At 35.1% G+C, this 16,857-nt stretch overlaps 1 pseudogene; it reads left to right on the top strand.

Moving 5' to 3' along the window:
* Positions 1-1,220: 1,220 nt before the first annotated feature.
* On the top strand, positions 1,221-13,977 carry LOC107708773 (neuropeptides B/W receptor type 1-like; annotated as a pseudogene).
* Positions 13,978-16,857: the final 2,880 nt, after the last annotated feature.

Below are 16,857 nucleotides of genomic sequence, written 5' to 3'. Positions count from 1 at the left end.
TTTTATATTTTTAAATTATTTTACATATTTTATTGTATATATTTTGATTTGTTTGATTTTAGTTTAAATTTCCCTTTTCTAAGTTCCATATTTATTTTAATCTAACTGTTAAATGTGAGTGCAACTTTTTATAGTGCGTCTCCTTTAAGACTCATTTTCTCTACACATTTTCACTACATGTACCTTCCAAAAGTTAAAAAAGTAACTTAAAAGTTTTCTATTTTAATATATTTTCAAATTAAATTTATCCCTGTCATAGGAAAGCCATTACTCCAGTATTCAGTGTGTAATACAGTACTTCATATTTTTTTGTGAAAAATACAAAACTGTTACATTTTTTCATAATTCTTTGATGGATAGAGTTTAAAAGAACAGAATTTATTTGAAATAGAAATCCTTTGTAACATTATAAATGTATTTACCATCACTTCTGATCAATTTAATGCATCCTTGCTGAATGAAAGAATTCATTTCTATAAAATGTAAAAAATATATTTTTTTGTGTGTGTGTAAAAACATACACACACAAAAACAAACAAAAAACAACCCTCAAATTGATCAAAAAAGACCAATTAAAAAAATTAAATTAATGGTAGTGTACATGTATTAAGTTTCCTTCACAAATTCATTTCTATGATGATATGACAAGACCTTTATTTTATTTTTTTTACAGAATTTTATCAGAAACACACTTTTATAGCAAATGTCCCAAACTAATAACCAGAACCTCTGACATGTCCCATCAGCCCACCAGGGAACTGAATGCTTCTGGGTCACGTTACGATTGGACGCAGTGAATCGGAGTCACTTTGGGACAGCCTCACCAGTCAATGCTTGACCTTTGACCTACTGACGTGTTTTATACACAGGGGTCGTGACCTTTGTTGATCTCTTTATTTTAGAGAGCAGGTGCTGTAGGAGAGATGACCCTAGAGAATGCCAGGAAAGGGTCACTGAGGGTCACTTCTTATTTACTAGTTGTGACATGGCACACGTGCCACTTTCCCAAGAGAACGAGAAATCAAGTCGGCACTGTTGACAATTCTCCTCACGCTCACATTTTTGTGTGCTCTGTAAAGTGCTGCACTGTCAAAACGATCAGGTTGAGCTTGTATAAAGCTCATATTCCTGAGATAAAGCACTTCCCTGTGTCCCTGCGCAGGACACACACACAGATACGCACATTTAAACACCCTGAATTGAAGAGATAAGAGGCCCTGATGGCTGAAATCTGGCTCTGCTCACTCTGGGCACAGAATGAGAGGTGCAGGTTTGCAGAGGAGACCACCCGAGGTAAACTCATTAAGAGTCCAATAAAAACCTTCTGTCGGGACGGCAGGACTCCCACAGATACTCCAGTGGCAATACCATCAACAACAAGAGCAGAGAAAAGAGAAACCCACAGACAAAAGAGCCCTCTAATTAGCAGAGCACTTCCAAGTGACATATGCTCCTGGAATCGGGAGTGAGGGATAAGGGAAAAGTAGGAAAAGAAGAGAGTGAAGAGGATCTGCCTCAGGCGTGTAGTAGACAACAGGGCCTGTGAATGACTCCTGTGCCATAAAGGCAGCACAAAGGACCTGAAAGCCTATCAACTGTACCGCTGAACTGAGATAAGCAACGCATCGGTCTGTGGTCATCCTTTCTTTTGTCTGCACAATGGATGCCGGGATGACAGTCATAACGGACTCCATAGGGAGGAGCAGTGATAATATGCGCTTTGTTTTACGTTGACATTCCTCACAGATTAAATGAAAGAAGATTAAATATTGTAAACCAAATAATGCTTGATGTATTTGAGAGAAACTCTGTGCTTTGTCACATTAGATAACCTCTCTTGATACGATCCCAACGGAATCTTTGATGCGTGGATGACATTTCATCACAACGCGCATTGACAGAACCGCAGAGCCAGGCATAATTCACTGTGCTTCACGCATCTACACACATATAATGATCAAATAAATATTTTACAATTCACTTCTCTATGCGCGCACACACACACACACACATGTTGTGTTTCCATGTTTTATGGGGACATTCCATAGGCGTAATGGTTTTTATACTGTACAAATTGTATTTTCTATCGCCCTACACCTAAATCTACCCCTCACAGGGAACATTGTGCATTTTTAGATTCTCAAAAAACTTCATTCTGTATGATTTATTAGCTTGTTTCCTCATGGGGACCTAAAAAATATCCCCACAAGTTCAAAATGTACTGGTATTACTATCCTTGTGGGTACATTTGGTCCCCATAACATGATAAATACCAGGTACACACACACACATCTACCCCTCACAGGGAACATTGTGCATTTTTAGATTCTCAAAAAACTTCATTCTGTATGATTTATTAGCTTGTTTCCTCATGGGGACCTAAAAAATATCCCCACAAGTTCAAAATGTACTGGTATTACTATCCTTGTGGGTACATTTGGTCCCCATAACATGATAAATACCAGGTACACACACACACAGATATATATATATATATGTGTGTGTGTGTGTGTGTGTGTGTGTGTGTGTGTGTGTGTGTGTGCATGTGTGTGTGTGTGTGTGTCTGTGTTCCTTGGTATTTACCACGTTATGGGGACCAAATGTACCCACAAGGATAGTAATGGCTAGTATTAATATCACTGCAAAACTATTATAGGTTTTATTAATATTTAAATTTTTTCCCCTAATATGTTATATAGTTTTTATATAGTTTTTATTACTTTGTAAGCAATAAAAAGTTAAACTAAATAAAAATGAGAATGTTGCCTTGGGAACTATCTGAAATAAAATAAGTTCAAGTAGTTCACTTTTTTATATTTTATTTTATTTTAGATAAAGCTCAAGTAGGAAACGTTTATTTTATTATTTTAGTTGTAGGTTTAGTTAACTGTAATAATCTTAATTATATATATTAAAGGAGATAAAACACAATTTTATTTAACAGTTGATGGTCCAAAAATACTGGCTTGAGTTGATCTGAAGACTTTGAACTCACATTTATGTGGCATGTGACCTTCTGATGCAAGTTTCCTCTTTGACCTGACATTCCTTTAACCTTATAGACACAGTTTGCGGAGGTCATGTGTATCAGCTCAATAAAAGCTGTGAGCTCTGTCCCTTTCCCACAAGGTTAATGAGTGTTTGGTCCAGATGAGCAATGCTTCAATGACATCACTGAATGACATTATCATTTGGTTCTACAGTCTGTGCTTTCTAATTTGCATCTTTTTTATAGATATTTTTTATTTGTATCTCTTTTTAATGTAAATCTCATTATCATTTAATAAAATGGCTTATAATGATACAAGCAATGTAGTGCATCTCAATTAGTGTATGAACATTTCCATTTATTTTGCTAGAGTGTCAGCTGTTCTGCATTTGAATGATTATGTCAAATGAACAAACCGAGAGACAGAAAGATGCTCCTTTCGCTGTTCCAAATTTGTGCACTTTGCAGTTCTCTACTGTACAAAGTGTGTTCAAAAGCTTACTGGAACATTACTTCAGGGTTTGTTTACTAAAACTAACCCATTAAAAAGAATGGTAACACTTTGGTATAGGGTCCAATTCTCTGCTTATAAGCATGCCCATTATTAACATATTGGCTGTTTATTAGTACTTATAAAGCACATATTCTGCATGACAATATTCCACATCCCTATTCCTACCCAATACCTAAACTTAACAACTACCTTACTAACTATGAATAAGCAGCAGCTTAGTTTATTTTGCCTTAGTTTATTGAGGCAAAAATCATAGTTGATGGTGTGTTAATAGCGAGAATTGGACCTTAAAATAAAGTGTGACCAAAATAATAATTTTCGTTACTTAAAATAAAAATAAATGTTAACTGAATAAACCTGTGTGTGTATGTATATATATATATATATATATATATATATAGTTTCCCAGGCAAGATCTTCTTTTCGTTTAAAAATGAAATAAAAGCTAATAAAAACTAAACTAAAGAGACAAAAACAGAACAAAATTACTAAAACTTTAAATCAAATAAAAAATGAAAACTGAAAATCTAAAAATAAAGACTAATTCAAAATATTAATAAAAACTATAATAGTATATTACTTGCTTTATAGATTTAATTATAGACATGTAAAGTGGGATCTAAAATCTAAAACGTGTAAATAATTGAAATTCAAAGTCAAAAAAAGAAACGTTATGACGTAAAAGGAATAAAAATCTTCACGTTTATGCACAGTATTTAAATAATGCAAATTGTTTTTAACTGAGTGTTTGCAACCTTAGTTTAAACAGAGTGAAGCTGAACATGGCTCTCTAGCGCCACCTCTTGATATGCCGAGACTCCGCTTTATTAATATTCTGCCCCCTGCTGGAGAAATGAGAACGTCAGTAAAAGTCTGTCAAAGGGCTTGCAAATCAGGTTTCAACTTGAGTATGTAAATGTGTGTTTGTTTGAATTTCCTTCATGTTTTGACATGCGCTTTGGTGAAAGCCAGACTCTTCTATGTATTGACCTGAGCAACCTTAGTTTTGCATGAGCGTTTCATCTTTTAAATCCTTTCAATATTGAGAGAGGGGAAAAACACTCTGTCCTCATTAGATTGAACTTTTATTCTCCTCTCTCACTCATATTTATTTCCTCTTCTGTGTGATGCCTTTCATCTTATGACGGTCTGAAATTCTGTGACAGACTGTGTGTCTGCGTTATTTGTCCAATGATTTGTCTAGTGTCATCCTCGGTCATTGTTCACATTCTGTTTAGAGGTATCCCTGCTTCCTTTGTTCCCTGAATGCTGGCAGACCAGTCTATTGCCTCTGCCAGCCTGAAATATACAACAACAGAATACAAACAACAAGGTAGAACAACATCTACGTTTTGATCCTTGTGGACAGAACTCTTCTACATTTAGCTGAGAAAAGGCTAACCGCACTAACCGCAATAACATCAGGGATTAGGAAGGATGACGCATCTCTGTTAGCTCTCAGTCTTTGTTATTGGTCATCAATAAGAATGTTGTGAGCTGAGCTTGTTCCCCAGGCAACAGACTGAATAGCAATATTTTTCTTCATTAGTTCAGAGGCCAAGAACTTTTCAAGATCACATTCATTATGCAAAGAACATGCTAAACACTGCCTTTCATCTGGGAAAATTAATGGCTACAATTGTGTTCATTTGGTTGTGAATTCCAAGGCAGAGCACGACCCTGTGACTGCAACCACTATGAATGTGCTTTCGGAGGCTTCGTGCTACAGATATGATTAACGTCTTCATTCATGCATACAAACATCATAAGCAACTTTAAATGCAACACAGAGATCTTATTGCTATATCGCTCTCAATTGTGAACATTATCCTCCTTCAGAAAATTGTTCATCATTCTGTTTGTGTGAAAGCATTTGCATTCAGCCATATTCATTTGTTACATTGTCATTTAGCTTGTATCATTTAGGACTTTCTAGCTCACTGACAAATCATGTGATACATCTGGAGAGGATCTTTACAAAGAAAATGCATATGTAATTACATGTTACATCATAAGAGAACATTTGGCAAATTGCTCAATTAATCTAATCTCCCTTTAGTTTTTTGCCACTTTATATTTGATCTATATTTAGATACAGTATCATGTTAAAATATTGCAGTATACAGAAAACAGAAAGCAGAGCATATAAATGAAAAGACCCATTAGAATCAGAATCAGAAGAGCTTTATTACCAAGTATGTTTACACACACAAGGAATTTGACTTGACGACAGGAGCTTCCAGTGCAGAAGAAAGTACAAACATAGTGCAGACATACATAGGAATAACACAGTAGGGATGGAATATAACACTAATATAAGAAAAAACTGAATTAAATAAAAATTTACTTAAATGATTTTAGCAAATGGCTGCAATATAACAAAGAGTGAAAAATTTAAGGGGGTCTGAATACTTTCCCTTTTCCTATACTACTGTATATAGAATAGAAGTATAGGACATTTTTTTTAGTTGTTTAAATAAATGTACAGATATGTTATAAGTGTGCAGATACGTTATTTACAAAGTGTCCAGTTTACAAGTGTACACATTTTGGATTCTGTGTATATGTCAGTTGTGATGGACGGTGTATAATTATGAAAGTTTAATTGTTCAGGCTGAATATAGCCTGCAGGAAAAAACTGTTCTTGTGCCTGGCTGTTCTGGTGGTCAGTGCTCTGTAGCGCCGGCCAGAAGGCAACAGCTGGAAGAGAGTGGGCTGGGTGTGAGGGGTCCAAGGTGATTTTCTTAGCCCTTTTCCTCACTCTGGAGATGTAAAGATCTTGGAGGCTGGGCAGAGGGGCACCGATAATCCTCTCAGCAGTCCTGACTGTCCGTTGTAGTCTCTTGATGTCTGATAGCTGAACCAAACCAGACAGTTATGGATGAACACAGAACAGACTCAATGAAGGAAATGAAACCCAAAGCTAAAATAAATTAGAAATAAATAGTTTGATTTGAATATAAGAATTAATGATGCTAAATTAACTTTTGATTCACATTACTATTATTTATTTATTTTTTGCACAGTTACATTAATTTCTCTTACTCCTTTTCCACTTTCATAATTTCAAAACTTTCTAAAGTATATTCATATTTAGGATTATCACATATGTAGTTACACATTTTTGAGTCAATGAAACATCGATTGATTGATTAATTCACTGAGATTTATTTCTCTTTGAGTGCAAGATTTAAGAATAAAAGGAGGGAGAAAGTCATCAGATGTGTTGCTTTCAAATAAAGCACTGCATATGAAGTTCTGTCTGTGAGTTTATGCTTTATATATTTTTAATGATCTTTTTTTAAGTCATGCAGAGACTGATAATATATTTTTATATAATGAAAGCTATGATATCAGCAGTTATGATTTGATTGTTTTTGAACAATAGTGTTTCTTTCTAAAATATTATGAATGCAATCGTGGCTATTTATGATTATGGTACCTATAATCAGAAAATGATAGGTTTATTGTTATTTTTAGATTTCAGCCAATACATTTTGCACTGCAGGGAGTCCATTAAAGGAAAATAAGCTGTTTGCAAACATTATTAAATGCATAAATCAGCAAGGGCTGTTAATCAGGAAGATTTTATGAATAGGAGGCCTTATGATTTGAGATTGGTTAGCAGTATCTTTTGGACACAGTGAGAGAACCCCTAAAGTTAAACCAAATCCATTTTATGTGTCCTGAAAGGCAAGTTCTGGCCCTGTGCACTCTGTAATAACACTCAAAATGTGAAAATTCCTCCATCTTTACTCCATAATGTCCTAAACCGCAAACACACAGGCACCCAAGTGTAAAACTAACATGTCCACATTATAATGCACGGACACTCTCAATACATCAGTGAACCCTACAGCCTGCTGGAAAACATCTGCACATAATAAATGTACTAACTGAGGTACCAATGTTGTTAATCCACGAGGCCTGTTTATAGAGCGAGAGTACAGACTGCCGCTGTTAAAGAAATAAGGAGAAAATAAGAGAGAGAACATTTTAATGCATTCACTTCCTGCCATTACTGAAAATTGGCTCAGCACCACTCATTTATGCATTAGCAAAGAGGTGCTAACACTCTGCCTTTTATTGGCTGAAAATGATTTCAAAGCCCATGGGCTGGAAAGATGAGTTTACCAAAAAATGAAAATAGAAGAAAAAAGCCTTAAAGAGCCTTATTTGATAAATCATCCCTGAAATAAGAGAAGGAATCTTGAATAAAGATTTGCAAAAAGCTTGGGCCATCAAGGGCCAGTGCATCAACAAGCATCAACATTTCAAAGCTGCTTGAGTCCCAGGGGTGCAGTTATAGAGAGTTATAAAGATATAAAATGATGCCGAAAATGCAGATATTCTATTTTTTATGAAAACATACAAAACACAGTGTGCACAATGTAGCTAAAACTATTGTTCTATTTCAAATCTAAGGATTATAACTTAGTAAATATTTTATTTATTTATTTATTTATTTTCCCTTTGCCTGCACTTGCTGTTTTTGAGTGACCAAATTGGTTTAAATCTGCATTATAATCTTGCTTCTAATGCATGTCAATAGTGCAGAGAGATGTCTCTTTGAGTCTGAATCTAGTAAACGTACATGTATCATCTGAACAGCTTAAGATTTGTATGTTTAATGCCTATTTTCATATTTTTGCTTTATTATAAGACCAATAGAGACCGATAAAACATGGTTTTTGCAACATTCATGTAATAGATTTTAGCTGTGGTTGTAAATACAAAAAAAATTTAAATAAAATAAAAAAGCCTTAAAGAGCCTTATTTGATAAATCATCCCTGAAATAAGAGAAGGAATCTTGAATAAAGATTTGCAAAAAGCTTGGGCCATCAAGGGCCAGTGCATCAACAAGCATCAACATTTCAAAGCTGCTTGAGTCCCAGGGGTGCAGTTATAGAGAGTTATAAAGATATAAAATGATGCCGAAAATGCAGATATTCTATTTTTTATGAAAACATACAAAACACAGTGTGCACAATGTAGCTAAAACTATTGTTCTATTTCAAATCTAAGGATTATAACTTAGTAAATATTTTATTTATTTATTTATTTATTTTCCCTTTGCCTGCACTTGCTGTTTTTGAGTGACCAAATTGGTTTAAATCTGCATTATAATCTTGCTTCTAATGCATGTCAATAGTGCAGAGAGATGTCTCTTTGAGTCTGAATCTAGTAAACGTACATGTATCATCTGAACAGCTTAAGATTTGTATGTTTAATGCCTATTTTCATATTTTTGCTTTATTATAAGACCAATAGAGACCGATAAAACATGGTTTTTGCAACATTCATGTAATAGATTTTAGCTGTGGTTGTAAATACAGAGATCCTCACTCATAAGGATTGGTGTGGGAATTCAGCATGTGATGAGACATACTTTGATGATGTACTTCAACCTGGCATTCTCAAATTCCAACATGGCGCATATGGTGGAGCTTTCTGGCCCTGCATCACTCAGCCTACATTTCTTTTGTGCTGTGGTTTTCCTCTGTCCTTGAAAAGGACACGCTGTCCTATTTTGCCAGTACATCTGAAGACATTTGCTTTTACCACTCTGAAGGTTTTGCAACTTTTTTTATACACTCTAAAAAAATCAAGGTTCCAAAAGGGTGTTTTTGCAGTGAAGAACCATTTTTAGTTCCCAAAAGAACCTTTCAGTGAACAGTTCCTAAAATAACCATTTTGAAGAACATTTTAAAAATCTAAAGGACCTTTTTCGACTATAAAGAACCTTTTCTGCATTTGAAAGGTTCCATGGATGTTCAAGTTTCTTCATAGAACCATTGATGCCAATAAAGAATCTTTATTTTGAGTGTGTAGATGCACAGTCACAGAATAATACATGTGCATAAATTAAATCATTACAGGCACTTTTTTTCATCCTGCTGGGCCACATGTTTATCTCACAGGAGAGGAGAACAGAAAAAGAGAAGAGAGTTGAAGAAAAGGACATTTTGATTATTTACTTACAAGTTTTTACTCTTTTTGTTGTATAAACAAAATATTCTGAATATAATATATATTTTTTTTAAATCCTGATTTTAGCACAGATCTTTAAAATAATGAAAAGAATGAAAATATCATGTACTCACTCTCTTGTTGTTTCTTTTTTCTTCTGCAGGAAAAAAAGAGAATTTTTTCAAAATATCTTCTTTTTTGTTCCAAAGAAGAAGTCATATAGGTTTGGAACGACATGAGGGTGAGTAAAATGATGACAAAATTATCATTTTTTTAGATAAATTATCCTTTTGCATTTAACTTGTGGGCCTTTACTGAAAACTGGATTCCAGACAGAACAAATAGAAACAGCTTCCATCTCATCTCAACATAAAGGTACCTGAATAGCATCAGCTGGCATGATGAGATCACAAACCACACTGTCTGTAATTCAATAGGACATAAGAAGAATTCAAATCAGACACCATATAGAAATGCACAGGGGGAGTGAAGATGAGTGAGGGAATATTTAACACAGATCAAAGCTCTTCTGACTGACACCACAGAGAATATCACATCTATAAAGAACACAGTCATTACAAGCATTTCTGTTTACCTGACTGAGGAGAGATGGTGAGAAAAAGAGAGACGGTGAGCTGGGTGACGAGGTGTGACTTGTTCTATTTCACAGTCTTCCTGATGCTCCTTTTGTACTTTGTTTTTGTTTATTCCGCTTTGATTCACGTTTAATATAAATGAAACCTTTGAGGCAGGACATATTAAAGCACAGCTGCTGTCAAAACTATACAAATCAAGCAAATTCAATGTTTTGACATTTGTCTACACAGTCTAAAAAGTACATATGTCATAGCCTATTTCATAGCCTTTCAGTGCTGTTAGTGCCCTTGATGCCACTTTTCAAAACAGTCGTTTTAAAATGGTTTTGGTACACAAAATGTAAGTAAAATTGCAGGGTCTGTGCCACTTCAACAAAAGGCTGAAGAATTGAATTGGCTAATCAATGCATGCAAGGCAGAGTATAACATGGGCAAACTGTAATGTTTTTAAATGTGATGGATCAGTTTGCACACATGAGTTTTAATTGATTGAAACAGTATGAAAATGAGCCAAAGGTACTCAGTTGATTTTACATTTTGAGTAGTGAACTGGTCTAGACCAGCATTTGTGACATTATTTTGGTATTGCAAATAGGTCATTAGTGTCAGACGATAACAGAAACAAACTGTCTTGCATAAGCAATTAATATTTTATTAGTTTTATGCAGCTGCTAACACTGCATGACACTGTAAATAACCTGCAGTGTTGAATAAATGTTTGTTATGTCTTGATTACTGTATCAGGATACTTGGTTTTGATTATTAGATTCAGAATCTGGAGAAAGAGGAAATTTCCTTCACTTATCTGTTTTTTTTCCCCTTAATTGCACATTGGAACACATTTGTGTCACAGTTTATTTGTTTTATTGTAAAATAATGTTCTGTTACACACGACAACCTACACTTAATGTACAAACTCTAATTAAAAAATAGCTGTAGTTTCCATAGTTTGAATAAAAGAACTTAATAACTTAAGCTTTAAAATGGTGATCAATTACCCTTCCCCCATGCACCTCTGAAACTTCACCAACACCCACTTCTAAGTCAAATCAATCTTCAAGTCGTGAGTCATGACAATCTGTTTTCCACATTGGCAACCTTTCCTGTCCATCGATCATCCCAGACTCCATTTCCTTCTTTTGGCCTTATCATAAAAGTTCACAGTGCTCACTGTGTTCGGCATCTATTTTACTCCCGTTTAATCCTACTAATTTACATTCTTTTTTTTTCTTTTTTGACATTTAAGGTAGAAACTGAGACTTTCTGAGGCATGTGTTGCTATCACATTACTATGTGTTACCTTGATTGATAATTTCATGGCTAAATCAGAACATATATGCATCCACTCAGGGACAACATTATGGCCTCTGATTTACGGTGTGAAAGCTACCTTAAATCACACATCTTAAGTGCTTTTACTTAATTTTATAGAATGTACTTGAAAATTACATATGTGGTGTGGTCTACTATACATAAAACATAAATTATTTCTGAAAGCCCCGTATGTGAATACTGGAAGAATATATTATTTTTCACCTAGACACTTTACCTTGACAACTGCAAATATATTTTGCAAGAACTGACATCCGCAGTGATGCTTGGCGTACTGCCACGGTTAATTTCTCCGTTTGTTCTCTATACATAGACACTACATGCTTCTTATCTTGCTTTAAAGACTGTTGTATTCCTCTAATTTCATGATATATTTAGAAAGCCTAATGCAGAAATTGAGACTAATGCATTATCTCAAAGTAAAAATAGCATTGCAAAAACATTATTAAATTATGTCCATATACATCATATCAGCAGGTGTCTGCATACATAATATCCTGATGATAAAAGCTCCAGCAGAGTAACATGCTGATGTTAGAGAACAATATATTTAAATGAAATCCTGAAGTGTGTAGTCATCTGCATAAGAGGGTTGTAAGTGAGAAAAAAAGTTGACTTGTAAATCCCTATGGCAACAACTATGTTAAAAATAGCATTAAAATAAGGCTTGAACATGCTGACATTTCAGCCCCTACAGAAAAAAAGGCTGCAGGCATCCTGGCTTTACAAGTACCCATTTACACCACTATACTTCTCTTAACTTATGCACTCACATATATCAAAATTGCACTCACATATATCAAAAATGCAAAGGTCAGTACTTTTTTTTAATTTTATTTTTTACTTTTGCATGAAAAAAAATTGATTAAATCTACTTTGACCACTTGTAAGTATTGATTTGTTAATTTAGCCTATTTTTGTGTATTATGTAATTTAAATTTTATTTCTATTTTCATTTATTTTATTTATTTACTTATTTGTAGGTTCTGACTGGTGTTTTACTTTTTTGACTCCTAAGAAGAACAATGTTCTGCTACTATACAGTCTTTTATTTCATAAGACTAAGTGGATAAATTGCACTTTATGAGACGTTTCCTGTTGGACAATACAAGATGAAAATTATATAAAGACTGGTGCAGGGTCTGTCTTACATCATACGTGCGTGAAATCGAGCGCGTAAAAGCGCTGCGCTCTGCCATTTACCACAAAGTGTCCATTGAATACCAATAGAGCAGATCAGCAGAAGATCCTGTATGTCTAGATCTGTCAGGTAAGTTGACTAATTCTCAACGTTTTTACTTTTATGTTGACTTCAATGAATTTTCTATTACATTTCAAAACTCTTATGTGTTTTAAACATTTAAATGCATAACTAACATTTTGTATTTACTAAAAAGGTAAACTAGAATAACTGTGCGAATATATGCAAAACATGTTTTAGTTCAAATGTATTTAGTAAACAATCACTGAAACAATAACAACATTTGACTTCTCTACAGAAAACAATGCAACAATTGCATGTAGTTTTTCTTCTGTAGTAAACTTTTACTTTCTCTACTTTTAAAAGGTGCTGCTTTTAATAGAATTCAAAGGCACAATGGATAATAAAACAATGCAATCTTCATGCAATCTGACCCGTCCGGATTACAACCAAACCAACTGCACGTCTCCAGCGTGGATGCTCTACCCTGACTTCTACATCTGGCTACCGGTTATTTACTCAATCATTTGCGCTGTGGGACTCACGGGCAACACCGCTGTTATTTACGTGATTTTGAAGGCGCCTAAAATGAAAACTGTCACCAACTTATTCATTTTGAATTTGGCCATCGCCGACGACCTTTTCACGTTGGTGTTGCCCATCAACATAGCCGAGCACCTGTTAAACTACTGGCCGTTTGGAGAGATTTTATGCAAAGTGATTCTGTCCATAGACCACTACAACATCTTCTCCAGCATCTTCTTCTTGACTGTGATGAGTGTGGACCGCTATCTGGTCGTGGTGTCCACGTTGCGCTCCAAACGGATGCCCCACCGGACCTACAGGTTAGCCAAAACGGTCAGCCTGAGCGTTTGGGCTCTGGTCATTCTCATCGTGATGCCCTTCACCGTTTTCGCCGGTGTCTATGTGAGTCCCGACGACGCGGAGAGCCGGAAGAGCTGCGTTTTGAGTTTCCCAAGTCCTGAGAGTTTCTGGTTCAAAGCCAGTCGGATCTACACGCTGGTCCTCGGTTTTGTCATTCCAGTTTCAACCATATGCATCCTCTATAGCGTGATGCTCTACAAGCTGAGACGCACGCGTCTCAACTCAAATGGTAAGGCTCTGGACAAAGCCAAGAAACGAGTCACAATGATGGTCTTCGTCGTGCTTGCCGTTTGCTTGTTTTGTTGGACACCCTTCCACCTGAGTACGGTGGTCGCCCTCACCTCAGACTTGCCCACCACTCCTCTGGTTATAGGTATTTCTTATTTTATCACGGGACTGAGTTATGCCAACTCGTGTCTCAATCCGTTCCTTTACGCGTTCTTAGACGATAGTTTCAGGAAGGCGTTTAAGAAAATGCTGGAGTGCTGAACCGTTTTTGTACACTCACAAAACAACCACAAGGTTCAAGTTCCCATTCAGCAACATGAAATCATAAAAGTGTTGTTTTTAACTCAAAAGTCAAAACGCACTTTAAAGTCACTTTAAAACAATAAACTTGACTCATCAAGTAGCTAATTTTCTGCACTGTAAAACGTTTTCATCATTGTCTAGTTTCAACATAATTTCCCTCATCAGTGTTTAAATTTGAAGTGGTGCAGAAGAGTGAATGAATGTATCATTGTTGCGTGTGACTTTAGTGCCATTTTGATTTTAGTACAATTAAACTTTTTTTATTATTTGTTTTCATTAACACTCATTCATTAACCATTTTATAAATCTTGGGTAACACTTTATTTTAAGGTGTCCTTGTTACACGTTACATGTACTTACTATTATAATAACAATAAATTATGCATAATTACATGCAAGTAGCCTATAACCCTAACCCAAACCCTAATCCTAACCATATAGTAATTACACATCACTATACTTAAATGTATAATTACACTGTAACAAGGACACCTTAAAATAAAGTGAAACCAAATCTTGTTTTAAAGTGTAAATAATTATTTATGTACAATACATGAATACTAATGAGTGTGTGTGTGTGTGTGTGTGTGTATATATATATATATATATATGACTATATTTATCTCTTATGCTATGTGGCTTGGGAGTGCTTTGCATATAAGCTTAAAAGCTTGAAAGTGAAACTCTGTCGCCTCCTGTGGCATAAAATGCTGCTGCTTGTGTTGTGTTCAATGTTGATAATTAATAAATGTGCATGAAGTGTGCACTGTTCAGCAGGCTACGTTTATTTTTTCCCTAGGTGTAGCCTTTGTTTAATGAGTGTGTGTGTGTGTGTATATATATATATATATATATATATATATGACTATATTTATCTCTTATGCTATGTGGCTTGGGAGTGCTTTGCATATAAGCTTAAAAGCTTGAAAGTGAAACTCTGTCGCCTCCTGTGGCATAAAATGCTGCTGCTTGTGTTGTGTTCAATGTTGATAATTAATAAATGTGCATGAAGTGTGCACTGTTCAGCAGGCTACGTTTATTTTTTCCCTAGGTGTAGCCTTTGTTTTTCTCGCGAATGAAGTTGAAATGAAAATGCTTCAAACTGAATGTAAGAAAATAATTAGGTATTTATGCCCTTCCCCTTAAATTAACAAGTGGACCAGTGACGGAACAGATAATTATAAACTGCTGTTCCGTAATACCTAATACCACCAGAAGAAAGCAGGATGATATCATGTTGTGTAATTTTAAACTTTTTCATGACGTTAACATATTCTCTTAATCAGAAAGATACTCGTGTAATTTTAAAAGCTCTACAAATATATTAAATTACTCGCAATATTTTATTTTATGAAAAAAAATTAACTTAAATGATTTTAGCAAATGGCTGCAATATAACAAAGAGTGAAAAATTTAAGGGGGTCTGAATACTTTCCGTACCCACTGTATATAGCCTATATATACCCATAAGGCCATTATACTGATGTCAGTGTACATTCGCCAAAAAAAAAAATATATATATATAAGTATAAATCTAAAGACTGTTAACTTCGGTTAAAATGATCTAGCAACCATAAAAAAATTAAAATCAATTAATAAACATTAAAATAATAAAAATAAAATCTGCATTGCCGCTGACAGGATTAACAACTAACTAGCTAGAAGCTCATTGATCTCAATCAGGTTAATTTCAGACCAGTAGCATAAAAAAAAGATTTAAAACTAATTTCAGTGATCTTAAAGATACTTGTGTGAAATAGCCATTCTTTCTCTGACAGATAGGGTGCCTTAATGGGCATGATATGCTGATTAAGTTTAATCATTACTTCTCATTTGAGTTATTGAGTGTGATACAATTTCCCTCTGTTCTCCTCTTCTTAAATCTATAATGATTGCTACATTCCATGCGGAACTCTTAAGAACATAGTTTTATTGAGCATTCAGGTCACTGGCATTGTGAATTTCATTATCTCAGACTTTCTAAGCGTTTCTAAAAGCCATTACTCCTCTTGAATTGCACTGGAGGGCATTTAATTGTGATGTAATGGTGATTCTCATACACAGGGGTAATTTTGTGTTTGTCTAATCGTATATAAAAAATCTCTTTTGAGAGAGAAAGAAATTTATCCAGCATGCTTTTTTCTGCTTAAACAAACATGCTTTGAGGCACATACGCATATATATATGGCTTGGTGAGGAAGAGCATTTCAAATGGACAATCCACACTGTCCATTTCACATTACTTGTTTTTATACCTTTTGTTTCTCCCCCACCTGTCACCACATTGTCTCTTGCCTGTCACTGCTATCATCTCCGTTTCCTCTCCAGCTCATTGGCTCATTTTCTCCCTGGCACCGCTCCTAGTTTTCCAACTTCTGCTTTTCAGAGCTGCTGTTTAGTGAGTGCAGGTCAAAAATTGATTGCCTCACATTTCAGTGAGTGTTCTCCACCGGGATACAAAATATCCCCTCATTTATCTCCATCACAAACTGCAGTAGTGCTAGCCGTGTGTGCTGCCTTATAAACACTCTGTAGCCCACAGCACAACATCACTATAAATATTCTCCAGCTTCACTTCTCTCTCTCTCTCGCTCTCTCTCTCTGTCATACTGCATCACCAACAGCCATGAGTAAAGGCTTTCACTGTAAATAAGATGGCACTGTCAAAGGCATTGTAAATTTTCCTCTCAAGGTTAAATGTGAGTATTTTATCTAGCTCTGTGCGTTATAGGCTACTGAGCAGCATGTAGGGTAAGGAAAGCATTTTAAAGTGTAAATATCATGCATCGTGATTTCGAAAGCATTATGATTTTCGAATCCTCATTATATTTCTGTGCA

The sequence above is a fragment of the Sinocyclocheilus rhinocerous genome, unplaced genomic scaffold, assembly GCF_001515625.1.
Source record: "Sinocyclocheilus rhinocerous isolate Xijiao unplaced genomic scaffold, SAMN03320098_v1.1 scaffold1406, whole genome shotgun sequence".
Lineage (NCBI taxonomy): Eukaryota > Metazoa > Chordata > Actinopteri > Cypriniformes > Cyprinidae > Sinocyclocheilus > Sinocyclocheilus rhinocerous.
This window is presented reverse-complemented; position numbering and strand designations above follow the sequence as displayed.